Source organism: Puma concolor, chromosome A1 (assembly GCF_028749965.1).
Source record: "Puma concolor isolate L17-30 chromosome A1, mPumCon1.1.hap2, whole genome shotgun sequence".
Lineage (NCBI taxonomy): Eukaryota > Metazoa > Chordata > Mammalia > Carnivora > Felidae > Puma > Puma concolor.
Genome location: NC_141667.1, coordinates 219536536 through 219561695, shown reverse-complemented (window position 1 = coordinate 219561695; position 25160 = coordinate 219536536). Strand labels below are relative to the sequence as shown.

Sequence of the window (25160 nt, the reverse complement as noted above, 5' to 3'; positions counted from 1 at the left end):
AGTAATTTGGGGGACAGTGATGAAAAAACATCAATGTTTGAAAAGTTTGACATGAGATTCCATAGTCTTCGTGTGAAGAGTAGATTAATTCATGACTCAGAGATGTTGAATTGCTGGCATTATTGCCAGAATTGCCAAAATACAATTCTCCATTATAAAATATGGGGATACCCAATATCTTACAAGGAGGGCTGGAAAGAGTGTCCCTGTAGTCAAAATAATCAGTCACCTTCAAGTCCCAAGCACTAAAGAGAAAATAGAGAACCGGTGAGCTTCCTAAGGGTTGTCCATTTGAGGTAGGGATCTCTCTGAACTTTTAGGGGGATGACTGAGATACATCTGAACCATGAGCTAGTTTGAGTGGCCCCATGTGGAAAAGGAAAAGGAGGAGTTGAGACCAGGAGAACCAGGAAGACTGGTTAAACTAGGGCCTGGACATTCTGATGCATGAAGTAGGAGGAAGTCCTGGGTCACAGATGGAGATCACAAGAGGTAGAAAGGTTGGAAACAAGGGTTTGTGGAGAGACCAGAAGGACACTGAAGCCCAGAGCTGAGCCAGAGAAGAGCTATTGTCAAATCCTATTCGTATTGTAGTCCAAAACAAAGCCCCATTAAGTCCTGTGGAAAGAGATTGGAAATAGAAGCAAGTTAAGAGGTGAGTATTAGAGAACATAGAGTATGGCCACAGTTGGGCAGTATTTTGTCACATCTTCCTGGCTTCTTGATGGTGTATGTTCTGCCTATTTTGCATCCCTGTTGTAAACCCTGTTGACTAATAATTGATTCCTAATTTGCCAAAGGTCTTACTCTTTATTTCTCCTTCTATATGTTACTTGGGAAGTCCTCTGAGAAGAGGATCCATAGCCATTTGTATGGTGATGTTGAGACAAATATTCAGTACATGGTCCATACATACACCAGGTTAGGTAGTTCTACGTGATGGGGCCAGGACTTTTCTACAGTATTCTCTCCTAATTTAAAAAAAATTTTTTTTTCAACGTTTATTTATTTTTGGGACAGAGAGAGACAGAGCATGAACGGGGGAGGGGCAGAGAGAGAGGGAGACACAGAATCGGAAACAGGCTCCAGGCTCTGAGCCATCAGCCCAGAGCCTGACGCGGGGCTTGAACTCACGGACCGCGAGATCGTGACCTGGCTGAAGTTGGACGCTTAACCGACTGCGCCACCCAGGCGCCCCTTCTCTCCTAATTTTAATTTTAGGGACCTGAAGTTGGCTTTACCTCAACTCATTATGCAGGCAATTATTTCAATGTATAAAAAAAGTAATAAATTTCATTTTGTTCCTCATTTCTCTGTGATACACACGAGATCATCAGTTCAGACCATACTACTGAGCTTTAGAAACATTAAACCAAGCCTGGCAAAATGAGACAATGAATTGGTTTCCAAGTGTTCTCTAGTGACTTGGGTCTGAAACATGAAACCCTAGCTAGGAACTAGCACACCAGATAGGAATCTCGGAAGGGAGCAGGATTAAATAGACATCAGCCCTAAATAGTAGAGTCTCAACAAAGTTTCTTCTAGGTGGGGCTCTTATACTTCCTCACTGACCTATGCTTTGTATTTTCACCAATTGAGATGGACTTCATGACCCAAAGCAGATCCAAGATCCTGATTCTTGAATAGCTTGGTAGGGAGACAGTCCCAGCCTTTCCTTCAGGTTGCAGATATGCTACAGTATTTTCTCCAGACCACCATTGGTTCAAGATTGGGGGGACATAAGTTTTGAGTTCCTATTGTTGCAGGGAAGTCTTAGGGAGGCCTTATCTGACTTTTGACTAGGCTTCAGGACAGTCTGTCTCCTAAAAGGCAATTTTGGTGAACAGCTAACTACACAGGAAGGCTGTAAATGACCAGGTCCACTCCAGAAGTTATAAGAACACTCCCAGGTGAGAGTGTGAGGAATATCACCTCACTGAAGACTCAGGCCAGAACAGAGAGGATACTAAGGCTATAATATGGCCTTGGGATTTCAGGCCTACTATATTTACATTGGGGTCAAGGCTGCATCCCTATCTGTAGCAGGAGGTAAGTCCTACTGCCAGTCATCAGGGGAGGGGCTGGATCTATCAGACCACATAACAAACCTACAGATGACTTGGCAAAGAGTTTCAACACTTCCATCCTGGCTGCCAGGAGTAAGCTGTTTCTCCTTCAGAGCTCTGACCCAAGGGTGGATGGAAAAAACCTTGTTCTCAGTTCCCCTCACCCCCGCTAAGATACTTTAAATCCTGCTGAAGACCCCAGTGATGTTAAGAGAGAACAAGAGAGAGGCTATATGAAGTAAGTATTTGATCATTCCCTCATTTCTCCTCTCCTCTCCCTCCCAAAATCACTGCTCAAATTCAGGCTTGCATTGTCTCTCATCAGGACTTTTGCAGTCACTTCTTCATTTGCTTCCCTGTATCCCTCTGTCCTCCACTTGCCATTCTGGGGGAATGTATTGGATCTCTGTTTAAAATTCATCAATGCCCTCAAGGAACTGCCTTTCTAGACTCATCCCCACGTGGTCTTCAGGGCATTTCCCCACTGTAGATTATGAGGTCCAGGAGAGCAAGGTTATCTCCTTCATTGAAGTTGCCCCAGCAACTATGGTAACACAGGGCATACAGCATGTGAGCGGTAGAGAGTTGTTGGTTCAGTTTCCTTTGATTACTGTCATGATTGGCATAGCCCTGGCTTCCTGTGCTGATGGCCTGGCAGAACCAGCCACATAAATGGTAATTAATAATAGGAAGAAAGGCCTTTTTCCAATTTTATGCTGGAGGCCTAGATTTTAAAAAAAAAAAAATCTCTTTGGTTTTAAGAATATGCAGCTTCTTGGGAGAATAGAATGTATCAAAAAAATAGAAATTTCTTAAATGTAAGCTAAAGGGAGACTACTTATTATTTTTACCACCAAGTGAAAGTTGTGCCAATTATATTTTCTTGGTGACTGGAAAATGTCTCTAATAAAACCCATGTTTTTCTGGAAGGTTTTCTTCAACAGGATGATTATGTTCCACTGGACTAGGAGTATTGTTAATTATAACAATAAGATACACAAAGGGGAAAAAAATCACAAAAATTTTCAGATCAGGAAATGCTTAAAATGTTTCCAAAAAATGTTTATCAGGAAATGTTATTCCAGAATCAAAACATTTCCTGCCTGGTGATTATACCATGGAGAAAAATCATGTGATGTGATGCCAGTTATGGGGTCTTATAAAAAAAATTTTTATCATGAGATACATTTATTTGAAAGAAATTCATTATAAGTAACATGAGATAAATGAGAATTGCCCCGAGTCATACTTTTCAAAAAGTTTATTATTTACATAAAAATTTAAACTTTATACCTTATAGGAAAATACAAGGAATAAAGTAGAAATTCACCAATCTCTCAACAGTCAGAGATAATCAGTCTTAATATTTCAATGAACTTAATTCCAGTCAGGTCTTGGTGTAAATATATGTGCTTGTCATCAACTTTGTGTAAATAGTTTTAATGATATGTACTGTATCAGCAATATATCATAGATATCTTTCCCTGTCTGTACATCTAGATCTGCAGTATTAATGTTCATAATTGTGCCTATGTATCACATGTATCTACTGGGACATTCCAAGCTTAAGGTGCAGCTCCCCAAACATAAGTCCCTATGTGACAATGTGAAAAAAGCTGAGGTGGTGTGGTGGGAAGAGGGCACTTGAGTGGGTGGAGGGGTCTTTCTTAGAAGTGAACTTCCTTATATGTGTCTACAGTCAGGACCAATTATATACCCACCCCAGACACTGCCAAATGAAAATGAATTGATAAGACAGGCTCAGTCAAGCCAGAATTTCTTCTCTGTGACTGAATGCATTACTACCTGCACAAAAACAGGGTTCTGTGAGAAAAAAAAAAGGAGATGAAACAAAGAAGCAAGTTTAAATCCATGGATTCACAATGATACCAACAAACAAACTCATTTGGTCACCATTGGAGAATGCTAGTGAAAAAAACTCATTATTTGAAAAACTGTCAAAGTAAGAAAAAGAATCATGCTCTTCCTATATCACTGGGAAATCAAATCATTGAGGAAAGTATTTCCCCCTCTACCGAAGTATTCCAGCTAATGAATGAAGAAGAAATGATAGAGTTAGGATTTCACCATTTAAAACATCTACTGAATTACATTATGTCTAATTCATAATACCATATTCAATATAGTATGACTATAGGCATTGAATATCAACAACTGTTAATGTCACAGAAACAATCCAACATCATATCCTTCTCAATGGAAGGACACAACACCATCTAAGAAGTCATCTTGCCAAAAAAATAAAAATAAGACTTGAATATAATTAAGGCTCTAGATTATTAATTGATGCAAAATATGGAGACTGCCCTCAGGAAAATCCTGATTTTGGAAAATCTAGAGGACAAATAAACTGGTTCTTCAACAAATAAATTGCAAGGAAACAAAAGGTGCTGGAGAGGGAACCCACAGGTTGAAAGAAACTTAAAAGACCCAGCAACCAATTGCAATATGTATACTTTATTTGAATCCCAAGTAACTCAAACTGTTAAAAACATATATATTATATATAATATAAATATAATAAAATAATATAAAATATATATTTGTTGTATATATAATATATAAATAAATGTGTCATATATAACATATATATGTATATGTTATATATGTATATATATGTATAATATATATGCATATATGTTATATATATGTGTGTGTGTGTATATATATATATATATATATATATATATATATATATATATAGTACTTGCAAGGTAATTAAAAAACTGAGTTCTGAAAGGACCTTTCATGATCAAGTAATTAGTGTTAGTTTCCCTAAAAGTATGATAATAGTGTTTTGGTTGTTTTTCAAAAAAGACTTCTTATCTTTAGGAAACACCCATTGAAATATTCACAGATGGAATGATAAGATGCTTCAAAATAATATGTAGTGGACAGAAGTATTGATAAAAGAAGGTTGGCTGTGAATTGCTAATTGATGAAGCTGAATGATAGGTGCATGGGGCTTTTAATCATTGTATTTTTGTATATGTTTGAAATTTCCCCTAATAAAAAGTAAAAAAAGGAAGGGAGGGAGGGAGGGACAGAGAGAGAGAGAGAGAGAGAGAGAGAGCAGAGAAAAAGAAAGAAAGAAAGAAAGAAAGAAAGAAAGAAAGAAAGAAAGAAAAGAAAAGAAAAAAGGGAGGGAGGAAGGGGGGGCAGACAGCTTTTAGGTGGACAGTCAAGAGTATTTGCCATACTTTAATTTATCTAACCAGTTTGTTATAGTAAATAGGTTACTTTCTATTTTTCCAAATTATAAAAATGTTATACATCTTCCTCCATGTCTCTTTTCATACCAGTAACCTCATCCAGGTGGGATTATTGAGTCAAAGGACAATTTAATACCTAAAGTCAAACTGCCTTCCAATCTGCCTTCCAAAGAGTTCTACCAAACTACACTTTCAAATGGATTTAAGGACTATTTAAATAAAATGATTGATATTTTTATTGAGATAATGTTATACATTTACATTAGTTTTAGGGAAATGGACATCCCTATATTATTGAGTCTTCCTATCTGAAAACAGCATGTTTCTCCATTTTACCTTCCTTTGTCTCAGCAGCTTTACAGTTTTCTTCATAATGATTTTGGTATATTGATTTTGTAACTGGCTGCATCACTAAATTCTATTATTTCCAAAAGATTGTCAGTGTATTTTCTTGGGTTTTCAAGATCTACATTGGTCATGGCCAAAGTCGGGAACTCAAGTGGTATTTGACAAGGAGATCCAGAAAAACCCAAATCCTGTTTTGACTTTCTTTTCTCTGAAGTCCCTAAGAAAAGTACACGTACACACACACACACACACACACACACACACTGAACAAACCAAAACCCAGAGCAGGCTATAAAATCTGCCCTGTTTATATCTTCCCTAGAATCCCATCCTCAGTCTTGGTGCTTAACCCCGCAATGCAGGGAATGGCCAATCCAGAACAGACCACTTGGCCAGGAGAAGGCTGTGCAAGAGCAAAAACATATTTGCTCCAAAGCTTGGGGCAGTTAGACTGTATCACTGGGCTCGTCTTGCCTTTCAGGGATAAGGAATGAAAAGCCACAAATGGAGCTAATATGTAGGCTATCTCCAAGAGGAGGCTCTGACATTTTTTCCTCGAGTCTTATAAAAAGAGTCACAAGAGTCATTCCCAGTGGGTCCACTGGACAGTGTGCTACCATGACACGGTAACAACTCCATTTTTCACAGAAGGGTGCCCATGAAATGCCTTTGAACTTGATCAACCCAAAATTGGAATGGAGCAAGAGGGTAGGAAAAAGGAGTTGTATGGATCCCTTAGCCAACAAATCTAATTGCATAGTTTGTAAAAATAATGATATTTTCTGCATCCTTTTCAGTCTTTATATTCCTTACTTTATTTTCTTTTATAAGTGCATTAGCTAGTAATTTCTGAATAGCATTTGAGCATTAAGCATATGTTTATTCCTATATTTAATGGATATGCTTTTAAAATTCCACTATTAAACATGAAACTAACTTTTATCAAAAATGAATATTGACTATTGAATTTTATCCAACATGCTCTCAGCATCAATTAAAATGTTTCTATTTCTTTGACCTGTTATTATGGAGAAGTATATTAGTAATATTTCCGCAAAAACTAATCAAAATTTTCTCAGATTCAGAGCACCTGAGTGGCTCAGTCAGTTAAGCATCTAACTCTTGATATCAGCTCAGGTCATGACCTTGCAGTGACATGGTGCCCCACATCGGGCTTGGGATTCTCTCTCTCCCTCCCTCTCTGCCCTTCCCCTGCTTGCCTTTCTTTCTCTCTCTCAAATAAATAAATAAATTTAGAAAATTTTTTTCTCAGATTCATCTTCTCCTTTCTCTTTAAGCATACCCTACTCTCGCATTGAGTTCAAGCACTCTTGATGTTCTGCCTGGACTGACTGGATAGAGTCTTAACATGGTCCCCTGGCCCCAACCTCACCATTTTCCCCACTACAAAATAGGGAGCCTCCTCAACACAAAGGTCAGTATGTCATCCTTTTGCTTAAATTTTTTTGTTGGATTCTGTGATATGTCTTGCTGTTGCATTGCCAAGGGCTTTTATTATTTGGCCCATTTACTTTTCCAGTTCATTTGAAAAGAGCCCACATGGTCAAGTGGGAAGAGCTTCAGATTGGAATCAGAGATGGATTTGAGTGCTAGCCTCACCTCTTACTAGTTATGTGACCCTAGCAAGTTAGTTAAGTCTCCACTGTTTCATCTGTAAAACAAGGCCAAAATTAAGTTGCAGTTTATTGTAAAGATTAGGGTAATGTACTATAAAAAGCACAGCCCAAGAAAGCACTCAGAAAATTACGGCTACTTTAATCTTTTCCCATTACTCTATCCTCTCCACATAGCCTTTGTTCCTGCTTTGCCGAGCAGAACAGATTAAAATTCTCGAATACATCATACTCTTTCAGATTCTTAGAATGTTTCCCTTCCCTAACATCCCCATCTGTAACTTTGTTCTCTCAGCTAACTTGTAAACATCCTTAAAACTTAACGCCAAAAGTTTTTTTCTTTTGGAAAGCCTTAATTGACCTCCTCCTGATGGTTTGTTGTTCTCTTATTGCTGCCACGGTAACATGTACATGTATCCTATCATCTTCGTTGCTTTGTATTCTAGCACTGTGCTGGGATATACCATGTCACATACCATGGTTAAGAGGAAGTGTCTGTAAAGGCACAGTGTAACTGACATCTCTCTAAAGTACAGAGAGCTGGACCGTCTTTGTGCCTTCCACATTAGAGTGGCCTGGGCACTTACTCTCTCCCACACAACTAGGAGGAGCCAGGACCCCAGGAGAGTCACCTGTCCTCACTCAGAAGTGGCAAAGGAGGAGGATGCTACATGATGTCTATATAATTATACTCGAACACCCCGTTTTCCCAGCCCCTACGTGCTTTAAGGAGGGCTAATATTCCTACAAGGTTGCCCTTAGATGATAGAGTCAGAAAGTTACTTTTTTTTGCAACCTAGCTGTATTTCTAAGCTATGATGTGTAGGGATATAGGTTATAGTAGTGATGACATTATCTGGAATATTTAAAAGAAATGATAAATTATGAAATAATAGACCAAAAAGAAAACCATAAAAAAACATATATCTAGTACAGAGGCTATCACTTCTCTTCTAAGGAATGTGTTGTGTTTAATGGTCTTCTTCCCCTCTCCCTTTCCCCTCCTTCTTTCCGCCGGAACAGCTCCCATCATTCAGACTCCTTGCTGCAAACCAGTCCTTTTCAACCTTCAGTTCCTGGCCAGTTGGTTTTCTCAGAGTTTGATCAGCTGATTCAATTCAAGTCTTTGCTCTTAGTGTTTGCAGTATATTATTATCTTAAACATAGTGGAGGGAAAGTGGGGCAGGTGTATGGGACATCTTTGTACTATTTTTGTAACTTGATGTGAATCTATAATTATTTTTTTTTATTTTTTTAATTTTTTTCAACGTTTATTTATTTTTGCGACAGAGAGAGACAGAGCATGAACGGGGGAGGGGCAGAGAGAGAGGGAGACACAGAATCGGAAACAGGCTCCAGGCTCTGAGCCATCAGCCCAGAGCCTGACGCGGGGCTCGAACTCACGGAGCGCGAGATCGTGACCTGGCTGAAGTCGGACGCTTAACCGACTGCGCCACCCAGGCGCCCCTATAATTACTTTAAAGTAAGAAGTTAAAAAGAATTTCTTCCACTTAAAGTTTTATGAGAAAAATCTGTACCTTTTCACCTTGTGCAATGGCTTTGTTGTTATCCTTCATTTGATGGATAATGAGATCCTGCTATTTATCCTATGAGTGGGATGATGGATTGGAAAAAGCAATGAAACTCGGAATCCAAAGACTTGAGATAATTTACTTCATAATATGGGCATCGATAAAATGAGGATTTATATTTAATCTCTCAGCTCTATGATAATGCAAATTTACCAAGATTTAAGTATCTCATGTTAAAAGTGATTAAAGAATAAACATTTACTTACTGCATAGTATAACAAAGGTAAATTTTTAACTATTATATACATTTCATGATTATTATATTTAAAATGTTGTATGCATCCAAATTATTGTATTTAATATATTACAGAGTCAAAACATGTAGTGAAATCAGATGCCTGCCTGGTGGTACTCTAAAGTGAGTGGCCTCTAAACATTTTTGGTCTTGTATGTTGATTACAAAAAATATGCACTATTGTCAATGTACATGTTAAATATTAGTAAAGTTTGATTTCTTAATTTAGATTAAAATGGAGATATTCTAAACGTTTCTTGGGGGTGCCCGAGTGGTTTAGTTGGTTAAGCGTCTGACTTCAGCTCAAGTAATGATCTCATGGTTCATGAGTTTGAGCCCTGCATGGGGCTCTGTGCTGACAGCTCAGAGCCTGGAGTCTACTTCAGATTCTGTGTCTCCCTCTCTCTCAACGCCCCTCCCCTGCTCTCACTCTGTCTCAGAAATAAATAAACATCTGAAAAAAATTTTTAAAGTTTCTTCCCACATTCCAACTGCTCTAGGTATTAGATTTGTTACAGGAAATTTCCCCTTCTGTATTGTGGGACTAAACCTGTTGAATCCTTTGCTCTGATCATTCTTGCTGCAATCACATCTTAACATTAAGTTCCCTATTAACAAGATGTTTCGTGGTAGAAATTGGAGAAAGTCTAAATAAAATGTCTTATTATTATTATTATTATTATTATTATTTAGGGATAATCTTAGGACTTTTAAAAAGTCCTAATAACTAAGAACTTTTATTTCTAAAATACCTAAATCTTAAAATATTAATTTGTAAAGGAGTATCATACCTGCAGGGAAAGAAATACTATATAGGTTGATTTGTAAATTATGTACTATATTATGAATGGAAGTGGTTTTCTGTAATTTTGCTCTCTAAATGGTCACTCAAATTCCTTAAAATACCTGAAATACAAAGTAGTCTGGATACAGGAAAAAGGTGGAAGGAGAATTTGACTGTTTGAATTAGAAAGAATTCCTGTTTAATGAACCAACTCTAAACTTGTTTAATGATGAATTTTAGCTTTGGTGGTGACCAGAGGAAAAACCTTTTCCTGAACAGAAAAACAAGTCAGTGGATTTTTTTTATGCAGACTCAGTGTTACACAGCTTTGCCACAAGGAGAGGAATGAGAGACCTGATGAGGGTATAAGAAAAGGTGACCTAAAGCCTTTTTGGATTAGATACCAACCTCTCTTAAGAAGTCAGCTTATCCAGGCAGTCAGGCCCAGGAGAATTGGCACAAACTATCTAAAATGGGAGTAAACCATGGATTCATGCTTATGTTTTGGTCTCTTAATGGAGTATGGATGCATATTTGAGGAACTAAAGGGCATGTAATCAATGTAATTTGATTCCACAAACATTTATTACACATTTTATGGTACAGAAATAAGGCATATCTTGCTCTTACGAGTTTCACAATCTAATGAGATATAAACATCACAAATAAGAGAAGGAAGGTCTGTTTAGTGATAACCCCACCTTATCTCACTACTTAGTCTGGCAACCCTCTCCCTTAGATAAATACTCTGGAAGGAGTTCCTTATAATTATCCTTTTCAAGTAAAAAAATCCAAGCTGTCCTTTCAGTTATGGTTATGTTACCTTTTATAACAATAGGACAAAAGGTAACAGATTGTTTCAGGGGAAAAGCTTAATCTTAGGCAGTGAAATGTATGTGACTCCTGCCCCTGCTCATAACCTATAAAATCAAGTAAATAAATGCAAGTCTCCTTCTGGGGTTCAATGTAGTATGCTGTGATAATAGACATAAATGTCTGCCAACGACAGCAACTGCAATAAAAACAGTTAGACTTTCTGGAATGATGTTTTTCCGGTGAATGACAAAGGCCAGATCAAACAAGACGACAGAATCACTCTGGATTGACATTTCTATCTGGCTGTGCTACTTTTTGGCAAATCATTTAAACGTTGAACCTGTGCCCTCATTTACAAGCCAGTGTAAAGGCATTCAGCTTACCTCCCAGGAACAGCTAATAAGATTAATTGTGGAGCATTTTACCAAAACCCACTCAGGTCAATTTAAGTGTAAAGTGCAAGAAATTATTGCACATTGTAATTATATTACATGTGGTGCATTTTACTAAAGTCTGCTGAGGCCAATAGAGGCGCAGTGTAATACAAGACATTACTAAATTAATAAAGGTAAAGTGCGGTTGTTCCAGAGGACCTTGGTCCCAGGTCACCCCAAGACAAATCAGTCATTATTTCAGCATTCTTATTAGGAGAGCACAGGACTTTGGCTCCACAGCCCAGAGGGGCAAACAGGGGGAAACCGTGTGAAGACGTGATTTGAGCTCCCTGATGGTGGACCGGCTGGGGTGATAACTGTAGAAAAGGTTGCCCACACTACAATTTACACGCCTCACCCTTGCAAATTCCCAAGACTTTGGGAACCAGAACCCTAGCGGAGGAGAGGGGTGCCCCACAAAGCGGAGATGGACCCAGCGAGGGAGGCGAGATGCAATCGTGGGGTCCGCTCCGAGAGGGGGAGTCGGCAAGGAAGGGGCGGGGGCGCTAACGGGCAGCCGGAGGAGGAAAGGAGGGGCGAGGCAAGGCGCCGTCGCCGGCCCCCTCCCCTCCAGTGCGCTCTCCTCCCTTCCCCTCCCCGGCCTGGCACCCGAGCGCAACCCGCCGAGGCCAGGCTGCTTCAGGGGGAGGCGCCAACTCGTCGCTGCGCCGGGCCCCCGACCGAGCAGTAACGGCGACCCAGAAAGCGGAGCGGATGCGGCTCGGGCCTACGCTGAGGTAAGGGGACAGGATGGTGTAGGAAGTCAAGAGGGTACGTCAGGCTTGCAGCAGGCAGCCCTCAGATCCCCCGGCGGCGGGGCACTTCTCCCCGCCCCCGCTGTCCAAGTTCCCGAACGCGGCGACGGTTGGAGAGCAGCCCCCGGAGTTACACCCCCGCCCGGCCTAGGACCTAGGCGTTGCCGCGCGTGCGCACACCCCCTGGCGGGGGCTGGGCGCGGAACTCTGGGATTGTCTCCCCACCCAGGCCGCGGGGCCCGGCGGCGCTGCGCATGTGCGAGCCTGCGGGCGGATGTGGTGCGCGTTGCGAGGGTCGCGTGTGGCAACGCCTGCCCGGAGGCTTCCCCGCCTCTGGCGGGTGAGGCGGAGCGTCGCCCCGGGCTGTGGCTGCGGCGCCTGCCTCAGAGTTTCGCCTTCCCATTCCCCTCTTCGCCCCGCGTAGGCTGCTGTGGTTTTCGTTTTCGTCGCCTCGACCCGCAGCTGGCGTTCTGAAAACCCATTCACCTAGCTCCCGGCCCCGAACCAGCTCGCTAACTCAGTGTTGTGCCTCCGACATTTGGTCCTGTTGTCGAGGGGACAGCGCAGAAAGTGTGGCTAAGCTAGGCGAAGCTGCTGTGGAGGCATAGGAGGAATCACCGAAAACCTTTATTTTAAGCCGGAAGGTATTGCTCCGCTCAGCCCCGGAAACAGGTTTTTAGCCGCTGAAAACTTTCCAAGCGCCCCGCCTTGGCCGAGGAGGAACTTCCTGTCTGAGTTGGAAGGCGAGTTCAGAGCGAACTTTTTGTTTTTGTTCTTTGGGAAGTTACATAAAATGTCAGAACAACTCGAGTCCAGGATTGTCACAAAATGCATGTCACAGCGCTGCCTCGTACCGCGCTTGGCGACTTAGTCTTTCTTAGAGGTGAATGAAACTGCTTAGGCTTGACGCTCTTTCCCCCCAGACTCGAATGACAGGCACTGTTTAATGTTTACTGAGCCTCCTGGCTTTGCACACTTCTAGTACCAAGTTCCTGCTTGGCTTTACACCTTTCTGCGCAGTGGTACTGAGTTAAGTCAGTTTCGTGACTCCTGAGGCTACTTGGAACGGTTTTTGACGATGTCATTACTGTGCCTTGTAATCTTATATGGTGTGCTGATAACGGACATTTGGGGGCTAGTAAGTAGAAGAAGCACTTACTATCAGGGAATCTGAGTACTCTAGGTGAAAGGTAATCTATTTCCCAGGGCATTGGGCAGTTTGTACATGTTATTAAGTAGTAAGTAAAGGCAATTGAAATGATACATTCTTGCACACCCCACTTCCACCATGCAGGCCTCTTTGGGCCCAAGTGGGCCTCCAGCCTGGAGCCTAGGCATTTGCTAATTACGCCATCCTCAAAGCCCACTTTCCTCGTCCACCCAATGTGTATGGCACCCACCTTCATTCAAGCGTCAATTGCCTTCACTTTAGAGAGGTGGCTTCCTCATTTAAAATAGCCACTGCTGGCTGTCTCTCCAGCCTCTTACCCTGTTGTTCTCTTTGGCTCTGTAGCACTTACCACTGTCTGGTATTATGTATTTGTATGTGTATGCTCTGTCTCCCTTATATTCAGAGCGTATTTTGTACTAAATTCTCAATGTGAATTCACTCATTCATTCGACAAATATTGAGTGACTACCTTGCATCAGGTCCTGTCCAGGTGTTTGGGATATGTACGTGAACAAAATAGACAAAGATCTCTTCCCTCTGGAGCTTATATTCTAGAGAAGAATGACTGACAATAAACATATTTGATTATCGTGTTAGAAAATTGTGCTATGAAAAATGAGTAAGAGCAGGGAAAGAAGCCTGAGAGTACAGGTGTGGGTTGCAATTTTATAGAGGATGGTTATGGTGGATGCTTTTCTTTATTTGAAACTGGGTTGAAGATTCACCAGTATGATGTCATGCTTTAAGGTATTAAATTATTGCTCTTAGAGATTTCTGAATGAACCAGGCAAGACTTAGACAAAGAGGCTGATAGATAGTAAGGTGTGTTTTCCTTTGGGTCCTTTACTTCAGAAGAGTACAAACACTGTGTTTAAATATCAAAAACTATTAATCTGGAGCTATACATTTAGGGTACTTATGGGGTTTGTCTGTCTTTAGGAGTTTGTCATGTTTAATTTTGGTTTTATCACTTGGTTAAAGTGAAATTACAATGCAACTAAGATACCACTACTTTTGAAGTTTACTGGAGTTGTATTGGTATAAATCAAAATAGACCAGATGAGGGATTTGAGACCAGGAGTGGAATTATCAGGGTTGCAGAATGACATCAAAGATTCCCGTTTGGGGCTGCATGGGGATATTTACTTCAAAGGAGCAGATAGCTTGCCTTTCTGAAAGGGATATTTATAGTGTCCTTTAGTGGAAGGCAGATATCCTTCTCACTTTCATTATCCAGAAGGAATATGTGTCTAGTTCACATGGTGATCCCATCTTAACAATATGAGAGGAAACTTAAGGGATAGTAGGGTTTTTTTCCAGCATTTTTCTGACAATGAAGCATGTGTCTTATGTGTCTTCAGCCTTGCTAATCTAACCTGAGCTATTATTTATTATGTATATCTCTCCATGGAAGACGTTTTGAGCTAACAAGTACCAGTGGATAACAGATAGTAAGTAAATCATAAATAGTGATCACATTATATGTTCTGTATTGTAATGAATGTATATGATACTGAACAAAACGAATCCCAAATGGAAATGAGCCAAGGCTAAGAGAGCCTACCATGCTGAAGGAATGTTTATGTTGTGGGATAAGGATCTTTCACAATTAGGATTCTATTTCGTAGGCATGTTAGGATTTGTTTTTAACTGTAGTATATCTATAAGGACCTAAATTTCAAGTGGATTTACAAATGTCTCAAGTATCAACTTATTTTAGCTAGTATAACAACAGAAAAACGTCAATATATCTTGATAATTTTTCATATTTGGAAGGGGCACTTTTGCTATGTGTAGTTGAAAAGGCTGACTTTGACGAGCTCAGTAATCTCTTCAAACTAAATACAAATTTGCTTGGGACTGAAGATCTGCCTCATCTCTCTTGATGAAATTTGAAACCCGTCCTTTATATAAACCTAATTAAAGCGGCAATGATGTTTGTGTGTTCTAAAAGTCAGTTTGATGCTTATCGTAAACATGGCAATACCATTTCCTTTGAGGTGGTAGCTTACTTTTAGTTGTGATTTTAGTTTTTCAGTTTTGTCCATCCTATTTTTAATTGCCTCACATTAGTTAGCAGCTGTGTAGGTGTTTCACTATTGTCACAGGCTTAGGACCTCTCATTCAAGTGGAGGTAAATTATAGCTATCATCCTTTACAAATGATCATTGGGATCATCATTTCTTATATTATATTTTTATCATTCATAACTCACAGATGACATCCATTTAATGATTCAGCTAGCATATAGTTGGGAATGATCAGTACCCCATTGACATTTACTTTGCCTGGAGCTCATTAACACACTGTAAACTGTGTGTTGGCATCCTAAAAGACATTAGTTTTCTTTAATGTCCTACTTCTTTGATTATAAAAGCATCATCAACTGTGTTGCCCAGATGGGGGAATTTGTTAAAGGAACTGAGTTCTATATTGCAAGGACACTTTTTTATATACTATATTTTTAAAGCACAGCTTTGAAGTTGACCTCATATTATTAAATTGGATTAAAAAGATATATAACACTGGGCTTTATTTGCAGAAATTACTGTGTTTTTCTTTTTTTCTTCAGGGATTACTTCTAAAGAATAGTTATCAGCTTTTAGAAGCTCCTGATCAATTGCAAAATATCCGTTTCCATGGAAAATGCTTTGTTCTCATAGATACAATGTGTCTTGGTTATTAGCTCTTAAGGCCCACAAGTACCATTGTGTTGGGGTAATGTTGACACAAGCACCTGGGAGGTGGTTATCCTTTTGCTCCATATTATTTTGTTTTTTTCTTTTATGTATTTACTTTGGCTTAGTGCCTTCTGCAGGTACCAAATCAACATTTGTTGAATAAATTAGGCAAACGAACGTATGTCCTATAATCAGCTTAACTCTTTATTTGGGTCAGAGGTATTACCAAGTAATATGACACATTGTCCTACTAGTAAACACACTGATTAACATTGATTGCCAACAATAATATGTAGAGGCTACCTATTATATGCTTTTTGCAGGGAACTGAATTATTTGACCTGCTCTTTGAGAGGATTAGGAGTTGATATGTTTATCATGTTCAGTTATCAAAAGACTGTCTTCTTATCCACCAGTCTTCAACTGTGTAGTTATTCAAAGTGTAGGGAAAGCTCTCAAAATACAGTCTATAAGAATAAGAACTTATCTGTTCCAAACAAGGATAATTTGGAAATAAACTGTTGAACTATACAAGTTTAAGAGAACAGATATAATAGGAAATGTTAGGGGGGTGGTCCAAGATGGTGGGTGTACTCAGCTCCTCCCATGGACATACCAAATCTACAGCTACGTATGGAAAAATTCCCTCTGAAAAAGACCTGAGAACTAGCTGAATAGCTTCTTCACATCAAAGCAGTAAAAGGGTCACGTGTGAGACAGTCTCACCAAAAACCCCACTGCCAGAGTGGTGACCCACAGTTGGGAGGAATCTCACAAATCTGGAGCTTCTCCTTGATGAATGAGGGGTTTATGCCCCACATCAGGCACCGCAATCCCTGGGACCTGCAGTGAAGAGATGAGCCCTCCAAACATCTAGCTTTGAAAACCAGATGGAAAATGGATCTCACAACCAGGAGACCCAAAAGGCTATATAGCAGAACTGAGATATTTCTCGGAAAGGGCTTGCATGCAGACTCACTCAGGAACCAGCACAAAAGCAGCAGTTTGAAAAGCGCCTAGACTATATGTGAAAATTTATTTTCTAATCTTAAAGCATCTGCTGGAGGGGCAGGGACCAGTTGGGACTCTGTCTGGGGACAGATGTGCTGATGTGTACTATTTTGCACTCTTGCTCTACCTAGATACCATGGGCCGGCATGGTGGTTTTTCCTGGGTTCCATGGGCCTGTAATAAATGGAGAGAAAGTTCTCCATAGGCTGTCACCCCCAGGGCACTGCACAGACAGCAGACTGAAACACACCCCCAGTCTGTTTGTGAAAAAGGCCTATTTACTTGTTCTGACACTTCAGCCTGAGGGGCAGACTTCAGGTCTGCCACATATGTAGAGGCTTACAAATGTGCTCTCAGGGAATATAGGCAAGGGGATGCCATCTTTGTGCTTTCCCTTAGCCTCATTACTGTTTGCCAGGGCCTCCCAGAAGAAAGGAGCTTATGCAATAGTCTGAAGCTCCAATTTTTGCAACTGTCACTCAGGGGACAGTCAGATCGCTTACATTAAGAGAGTCTATACTTGTTTCATAGGACTGTATGTATTTGCATACTCTAAAAGCTGCTGCCTGAGGGTCTGGCTTCCAATCAGCCTAAAACTAGGTGCTGACTGAGATTCCCCCCTTTGGAACACGGACAGTTCTTGGCATACCTTCAAAAACTGGGACCTATCAAGAATAAATCAGACTCCTTAGACAGTCATAATGGTTCAAGAGACAACCAAGAGCTAGGGCAAAGTTTAAAGATAAAGTTCATCTGTACAAAGCCACTTTAAGACTGGGAAAGGTAGTTGTTTCTCTCATTAGATATAAACTAACACAGAGGGTGAAGCAAAATGAGGAAAAAGGAATATGTTACAAATGAAGGAACAAGGTAAAACCTCAGGGGGACAAAAAAAAGACACCCTCAAAAACCTTAAAGTGGATGTAAGTAATTTACCTGGTAAAGAATTCAAATTAATGGTCAAAAAGATGTTCACCTAAATTGGGAGAAGAATGAATGAACACAGTGAGAACTTCAACAAAGAGAAAATATAAGAAAGTACCAACTGAAGTCACAGAGCTGAAGAATACAATAACTGAACTGAAAAATACGCTAGAGGGGGTTCAACAGCAGGCTATATGAAGCAGAAGAAACTATTGGTAATCAAGAAGACAGGGGAGTGGAACTTACTTAGACAGAACAGCAAAAAGGAAAAAAAAATTAAAAATGAGATAGCTTAAAGAAGCTATGGGACAACATAGAGTAGCATTAGCATTATAGGGGGTTGCAGAAGGAGAAAAGAGAGACAAAGGATCAGAAAATCATGTGGAGATTAAACAGCATTCTGCTGACCAATGGGTCAATCAAAAGACTCAAAGGAGAAAAAACAAAACAAAACAAAACCTTGAGAAATGAAAATGGAAATATAACTTACAAGATCTATGTGATTCATCAAAAGTAGTTATAAGAGGGAAGTTCATAGGGATTCAGACCTACCTGAATAAACATGAAAAATCTCAAACAACTTAACTTTACACTTAAAGAAGCTAGGAAAGAACAGATGAAGCCAAACATAGTAGAAGGAAGGAAATAACAAAGATCAGAGTGCAAATGAAACAGAAACAAAAAATAATAGAAAAGATCAATGAAACTAAAACCTGTTTCTTTGAAAAGACAAACAAAAGGTTGCCAAACCTTTGGCTAGACTCACCAAGAAAAAAAAAAAAAAAAGAGACGGTTCAAATAAAATCAGAAATGAAAGAGCAGTTACAACTGATACCACAAATGCAGTAGACCATAAGAGACTGCTATGAAGAATTATAGCTCAACAAATTGGACAATGAGAAGAAATGGATACATTCCTAGAAACTTTCCATGACTGAATCATGAAGAAATAGAAAATCTTAATAGACTGATTATGGTGTATTACAGTAAGGCAATTGTATCAGTCATCAAAAACTTCCCAACAAATAAAAGTTCATGACTTTGCTGGTAAATTCTACCAAACATTTAAAGAAGATTTAATATCTGTCCTTCTTAACCTCTTCCAAACTATTAAGGAGAAGGGAATGCTTCCAAACTTATTTTACAAGGCCAGCATTACCTTGATACCCAAACCAGACAAGGATATCGCAAAACAAAACAAAACAAAACAAAACAGAACAACAACAAAAAAGGATTTTACAGTTTACTATCCCTGATGAATATAGATGCAAAAATTCTCATCAAAATATTTGCAAATACTGCACACAGATTATTAGCAAATATAACATGAATTCACTAATACATTAAAAAGATCATATCATGATCAACTGGGATTTATTCCAGGGATCAAGGATGGCAACATTCACACATTAATCAACATGATACACCACATTAACAAAATAAGGGATAAAAAATATATAATCATCTCAATAGATGCAGAAAAGCATTGGACAGAGTTCAACATCTGTTTAAGAAAAAAACTGTCAGGGCGCCTGGGTCACTTAGTTGGTTAAGCTTCTCACTTCAGCTCAGGTCATGATCTCCCAGTTTGTGGGTTTGAGCCCTGCGTCAGGCTCTGTGTTGACAGCTCGGAGCCTGGAGCCTGCTTCAGATTCTGTGTCTCCTTCTCTTGCTACCCTTTCCCTGGTCATGCTCTGTGTGTGTGTGTCTCTCTCTCTCTCTCTCAAATATAAATATTAAAAAGAAATGTTAAAAAAAAATCTTAAAAAAAAAACAAAAACAAAACTCTTACCAGAGTGGGTAAAAAGGTAACATACCCACTCAACATAATAAAGGCCATATATGACAAGCCCAGAGCTCACATCATACTCGATGAAAAGCTGAAAGCTTTTTCTTTAAGATTAGGTAAAAGACAAAGATGCCTACTCTTGCCATTTTAATACAACATAGTGTTAGAAGTCCTAGAGCAATTAGGCAATAAATAAATAAATAGCATGCAAATTGGAAAGAAAGAAACCTTTGACTATTTGTGACATGATTTCATATATAGAAAACCGTAAAGATACCACCAAAAAACTGTTAGATTCTTTAATTCAGTAAAAAATAAATAAATGAATTCAGTAAAGTTGCAGGATATAAAACCAACATACAAAAATCTGTTGCATTAAAAAACATATATTTTATTTTTGGGAGAGTGCAAGTGGGGGAGGGGCAGAGAGGGAGACAGAGGATCCGAAGTGGACTCTGCACTGACAGGCTGACAGTAGTGAGCCCGGTGTGGGGTTCAAACTCATAAACCACGAGATCATGACCTGAGCCAAAGTCGGATGCTCAACCCACTGAGCCACCCAGGTGCCCCATCTGTTGCATTTCTATACACTAACAAACTGTGAGAACGAGAAATTTTAAAAATCCCATTTAAATTCCATCAAAAATAATAAAATACCTAAGAATAAATTTAAGCAAGGAGGTGAAAGACTTGCACACTGAAAATTATAAGACATTGATGGAAGAAATTGCTGAAGACACAAATAATTGGAAAGATATCCCATGCTTATGGATTGGAAGAATTAATATTGTTAAAATGTCCCTATTACTCAAAGCAATATACAGATTCAATGCAATTCCTATCAGTCCCAAGGGCATTTTTCACAGAAGTATAACAAATAATCCTAAAATTTGTATGAGACCCTGTGTAGCCAAAGCAATCTTGAAAAAGAAGGGCAAGGCTGGAGGTATCATGTTTCCTGATTTCAACCAAATTATGAAGCCATAGTAATCAAAACAGGTTGATATTGGCATAAAATCAGACTCCTAGACCAATGAAACAAAATAGAGAGCCCAGAAATAAACCTATGCATATGTTCAATTAATTTCTGCCCCACAATGCAAGAATATACAATGGGGATAAGGACAGCCTCTTTAATAAGTGGTGTTGGGAAAACTGGATAATTACATGCAAAAGAATGAAACTAGATTACTTAAACTATACCCAAAAATTAGCTCAAAATGAACTAAAGACTAGAATGTAAGACTTGAAACCATACAACTAGGGGAAAACATAGGCAGTAAGCCTCTTGGTATTGGTCTTGGCAGTGTTTTTTGGATCTGACATCAAAAGCAAAAATAAACAAGTGGAACTACATCAAACTAAAAAGCTTCTGCACAACAAAGGAAACCATCAATAAAATGAAAAGGCAACCTACAAAATGGGAAAAAAATATTTGCAAATCATATATTTGATAAGGATTTAATATTCAAATATGAAGAACTCATATAACTCAATAGCAAATAAACAATTAAAAATGGGCACAGGATCTGAATAGACATTTTTCCAAAGGAGACATACGGATGGCCAACAGGCACAGGAAAAGATGCTCAACATCACTAATCATCAGAGAAATGCGAGTCAAAACCACAATGACATGTCACCTCGCACCTGTTAGAATGGCTGTTACCAGTATGCCAGGAAATAACAAGTGTTGGCAAGGTTGTGAAGAAAAGGGAACCCTTGTGCCTTGTTGGTGGGAATGTCAGTTGTGCAGCCACTATGGAAAACAGGTTCCTCAAAATCTCATATGATCCAGCAATTCCATTTCTGGGTTTTTACTGAAAGGAAATGAAAACACTAAATTGAAAAGATATATTCACCCCTGTGTTCATTGCAGCATTATTTACAAGAGCCAACATATAAAAACAACCTAAGTGCCCACAGATAGATGAATGGATAAAGAACGTGTGCTATATATACACAACAGAATACTACTTAGCCATAGAAAAGAATGAGATCTTGCCATTTGAAACAACATGGATGGACCTAGAGGCCACTATGCTAAGTGAAATAAATCAGAGAAAGGCAAATACTGTACGATCTCACTTATATGTGGAATCTAAGTAATACAACAAACAAAAGTTATAGAGATGGAGAAAAGGGTGGTGGTTGCCAGGAGTGAGGGGGTTGGGGGAGCGATGAAATGAATGAAGGGGGTTCCAAGGTACAGACTTCAGGGTATGAAATGAATACGACATGGAGTGTGATGTGCAGCATGGTGACTATAGTCAATAATATTGTAGGTGCATATTTTGAGTGTTGCCAGAAGAGTAGATCTTGAAAGTTCTTATTATAAGAAACAATTTTTTTTCTTGTAACTTATGGTGGTGAATAGATTTATTGTGGTGACCATTTCACAGTGTATACAGATGTTGAATCATTATGTTACACACCTGAAAGTAATGTTGCATGTCAATTACACCTCAATAAAAAAGAGAAAATAATAGAAATATCAGCACAGAACTAGTGCGACTCAAAACAAGATCAGATCTTGTCACTTTTCTGCTCAAACCTACTTACCTCAGAGCTTTAGCAGTGGATAGATTTTGTGTGTGGATCACTTTTGCTCTATATGTACTCAGAGCTCACTTCTTCCTTTCTTCAAGTCTTTCCTTAGATATTATATAGTCAGGGAAGCTCTCTGACCACCCTGTTCAAAATTGAAAACCTTATAATCAACCTCAAGACTCCTGATCCCTCCTATCTTGCTCCATTTTCATGGCACCATCACTTTTCAATATACAGTATAATGTACCTATTATGATTGTTAGCTTCCCACATTGGAATGAAACTTGCACAAAGCAAAAAAAAAAAAAAAAAAAAGGAATTTTTTACAAAAAAATTACCTTTGTTGATGTATATTTGCTTTTGAAAATTACTGTTGCAAAAACTTGAAACATTGGCCCTGTGAGTATCCAATTTAGGTCCTCTAAAGGCAGAGATCAGTGGTAGGAGTTTCTTCTTTGAAAAGGCATTCTCTCATTTTCTTTTTATATTGCGAAGCAAATGTGAGTATGGTATGATTCTGTAATAACATAGTTCTTTTTACATTCCAAAAAAAGGAAATTCATAAGAAACTGTTTTGCGAAGCATAGGCACTTATTAATATGAATAATTAACAACATACATGAGTCAAGTTGTAAGTGTGAAAACACATGTAGGGAAAAAAACAGTAAATAACATGTAGTAAGAATTGTATGGAATAATCTTTTTGTTTTTTTTTACATTCATTTATTTTTGAGAAACAGAGTGAGACAAAGTGTGAGCAAGGGAGGGGCAGAGAGAGAGAGGGAAACACAGAATCTGAAGCAGGCTCCAGGCTCTGAGCAAGCGGTCAGCACAGAGCCTGATGTGGGGCTCGAACCCACAAACTGTGAGATCATGGCCTGAGCCAAAGTCGGACACTCAACTGACTGAGCCACCCAGGCACCCCATATATGGAATGATCTTAATCTGTGACACTCTATCACTGTGAAGAGATCTTCCTAATACAGATGCCAACCTCTTCTCTATAAGAGAAGAAGAGGTCTATAAGAAACATTACCCTCCTGTGCAGAAAAGGGGGAAATTTGTAAACAGTTTTATTGTATTGCATTGTATTGTATTTATTTTATTTTACTTCATTTTATTTTATTATTTTATTTTAATTTAATTTTGTTTTTTAAGTTTATTTTGAAAGAGAGCACACGCATGTGCATGATTGGGGGAGGAGCAGAGAGAGAGAGGGAGAGGGAATCCCAAGCAGGCTCCAAGCTGTCAATGAGGAGCCTGACTCAGGGTTCAATCCCACAAACTGTGAGATCATGTCCTGAGCTGAAACCAAGAGTCAGACGCTTAACTGACTGCGCCACCCAGGTACCTCAACAGTTTTATTTTTAAAAAAAATTTTTTTCAAGTTTTTATCTAAATTGCAGTTAGCTAATATATAGTGTAATACTACTTTCAGGTGTAGAATTTAGTGATTCATCACTTACATACAACACCCAGTGCTTATCACTAGTGCCCTTCTTAATATCCATTACCTGTTCAACTGCCATCCTCTCTTCCAGCAACCCTCAGTTTGTTCTCTTTAGTTAAGAGTCTGTTTTCTGGTTTGCCTCCCCCCCTCCCCCGCCGGCCCACATCCATCTGTTTTGTTTCTTAAATTCCACATGAGTGAAATCATATGGTATTTTTCTCTGACCAACTTATTTTGCTTAGTTTAATACTCTCTAGCTCTACCACGTCATTGTAAATGGCAAGATTTCATTCTTTTTGATGGCTGAGTAATATTCCGTATATATATATGTGTGTGTGTGTGTATATATATATATGTATATGTATATACACACATACATACACACACATACATGCATACACACACCACGTCTTCTTTATCCATTCATCAGACAGTGGACATTTGGGCTCTTTCCATAATTTTGCTATTGTTGATAATGCTGCTATAAACATTGGTGTGCTTATATCCCCTCGAATCAGTATTTTTTGTATTCTTTGGGTAAATACATAGTAGTGTAATTGCTGGATCATTGTAAGCAGTTTTGGACCAGAAGTAGAAAATACATTTTTGCCATTCTAATATGCTAATAGTAAACTTTTTGTCTATTTTGAAATTTCTTCCATGGCATTTAAGATACTATAGTTTGTCCATGTTATTTATTTGTTATCTTCTTTTGGTATTGATAAAATTTTCTTTTTCCTGATGGCAAAAGAGATTGTGGTTTATGAGTTGTGATTATCAAGACTTTATTGAATTCTTATGTTGATGGTAGAGGCAATATTAGAATGGATGTATTTTGACTCCAAAATGGTGTTTTCTTTAACATTGGGTAACTATTCTCCTATACTCAGATTATTAATATAATTTAAGTTTAATATCTTGAAAACTGCCTTCTCAGATGGAAAAGCCAATCATACCAATTCACTGAAAGAATTACATGGAAAATTTTATCTTTCGCATTACCCTTATCAAAACTCTCCTATTAAAAAAAATTCCCGTCAGACTCCACTCATGTATATGTCAGTATCCATGACACATTAAAATAGTATTGTCTTCTGCATGTTTTAAACTTTATTAAATTTGATGAATTAATTTATCAAATAGTGTACCATCTGTATCATTCTGTGACTGAGTGGTTTTTGGCTAAAATTATTTTGGAGATTTATCTGTGTTGATTCTGTCTAATTTTAATTGCTGTATGGTATCCACATGCCACAGTTGATAAATTCTGTTGAGGAATCCTGTTGATCAATTCTGTTTGCTATTTCTAGTGTTCTTCTATTGCAAACAATTGTGAATATGCTCTAGAGTTTATCTAGGCCAGCACTGTCCAAGCTGTAAGGTGTGACTTCTTAGTGATCATGAAATTATTTTAGTGAGTTGAGACTAGCATTTTCTTTTATTTTTAATTTTATTTTTTAAATTTGCATCCAAATTAGTTAGCATATAGTACAACAATAATTTCAGGAGTAGATTCCCTAATGGCCCCTGCCCATTTAGCCCCCCCCCCCCCACAACCCCTCCAGTAACCCTCTGTTTGTGCTCCATATTTGAGCCTCTTATGTTTTGTCTCCCTCCCTGTTTTTATGTTATTTTTGCTTTCCTTCCCTTACGTTCATCTGTTCTGTGTCCTAAAGTCCTCATATGA

At 38.8% G+C, this 25160-nt stretch overlaps 1 protein-coding gene across 17 annotated transcripts in view; it reads left to right on the top strand.

The window, feature by feature from the left end:
- Window positions 1-2142: 2142 nt before the first annotated feature.
- Window positions 2143-25160, top strand: part of RCBTB2 (RCC1 and BTB domain containing protein 2) — a 59314-nt gene continuing 36296 nt past the window's right edge. For 3 of the 17 annotated variants that reach the window (XM_086712078.1, XM_086712068.1, XM_086711997.1), the window contains exon 1: window positions 12501-12640. The gene's annotated coding sequence lies outside the window, so the exon portion shown is untranslated. Of the gene's footprint in view, window positions 2305-6945; window positions 7083-11749; window positions 11880-12401; window positions 12641-12663; window positions 12781-14482; window positions 14520-25160 lie in introns of those variants that run through there. The other 14 variants (XM_086712105.1, XM_086712014.1, XM_086712126.1 and 11 more) reach the window with 9 other exon arrangements.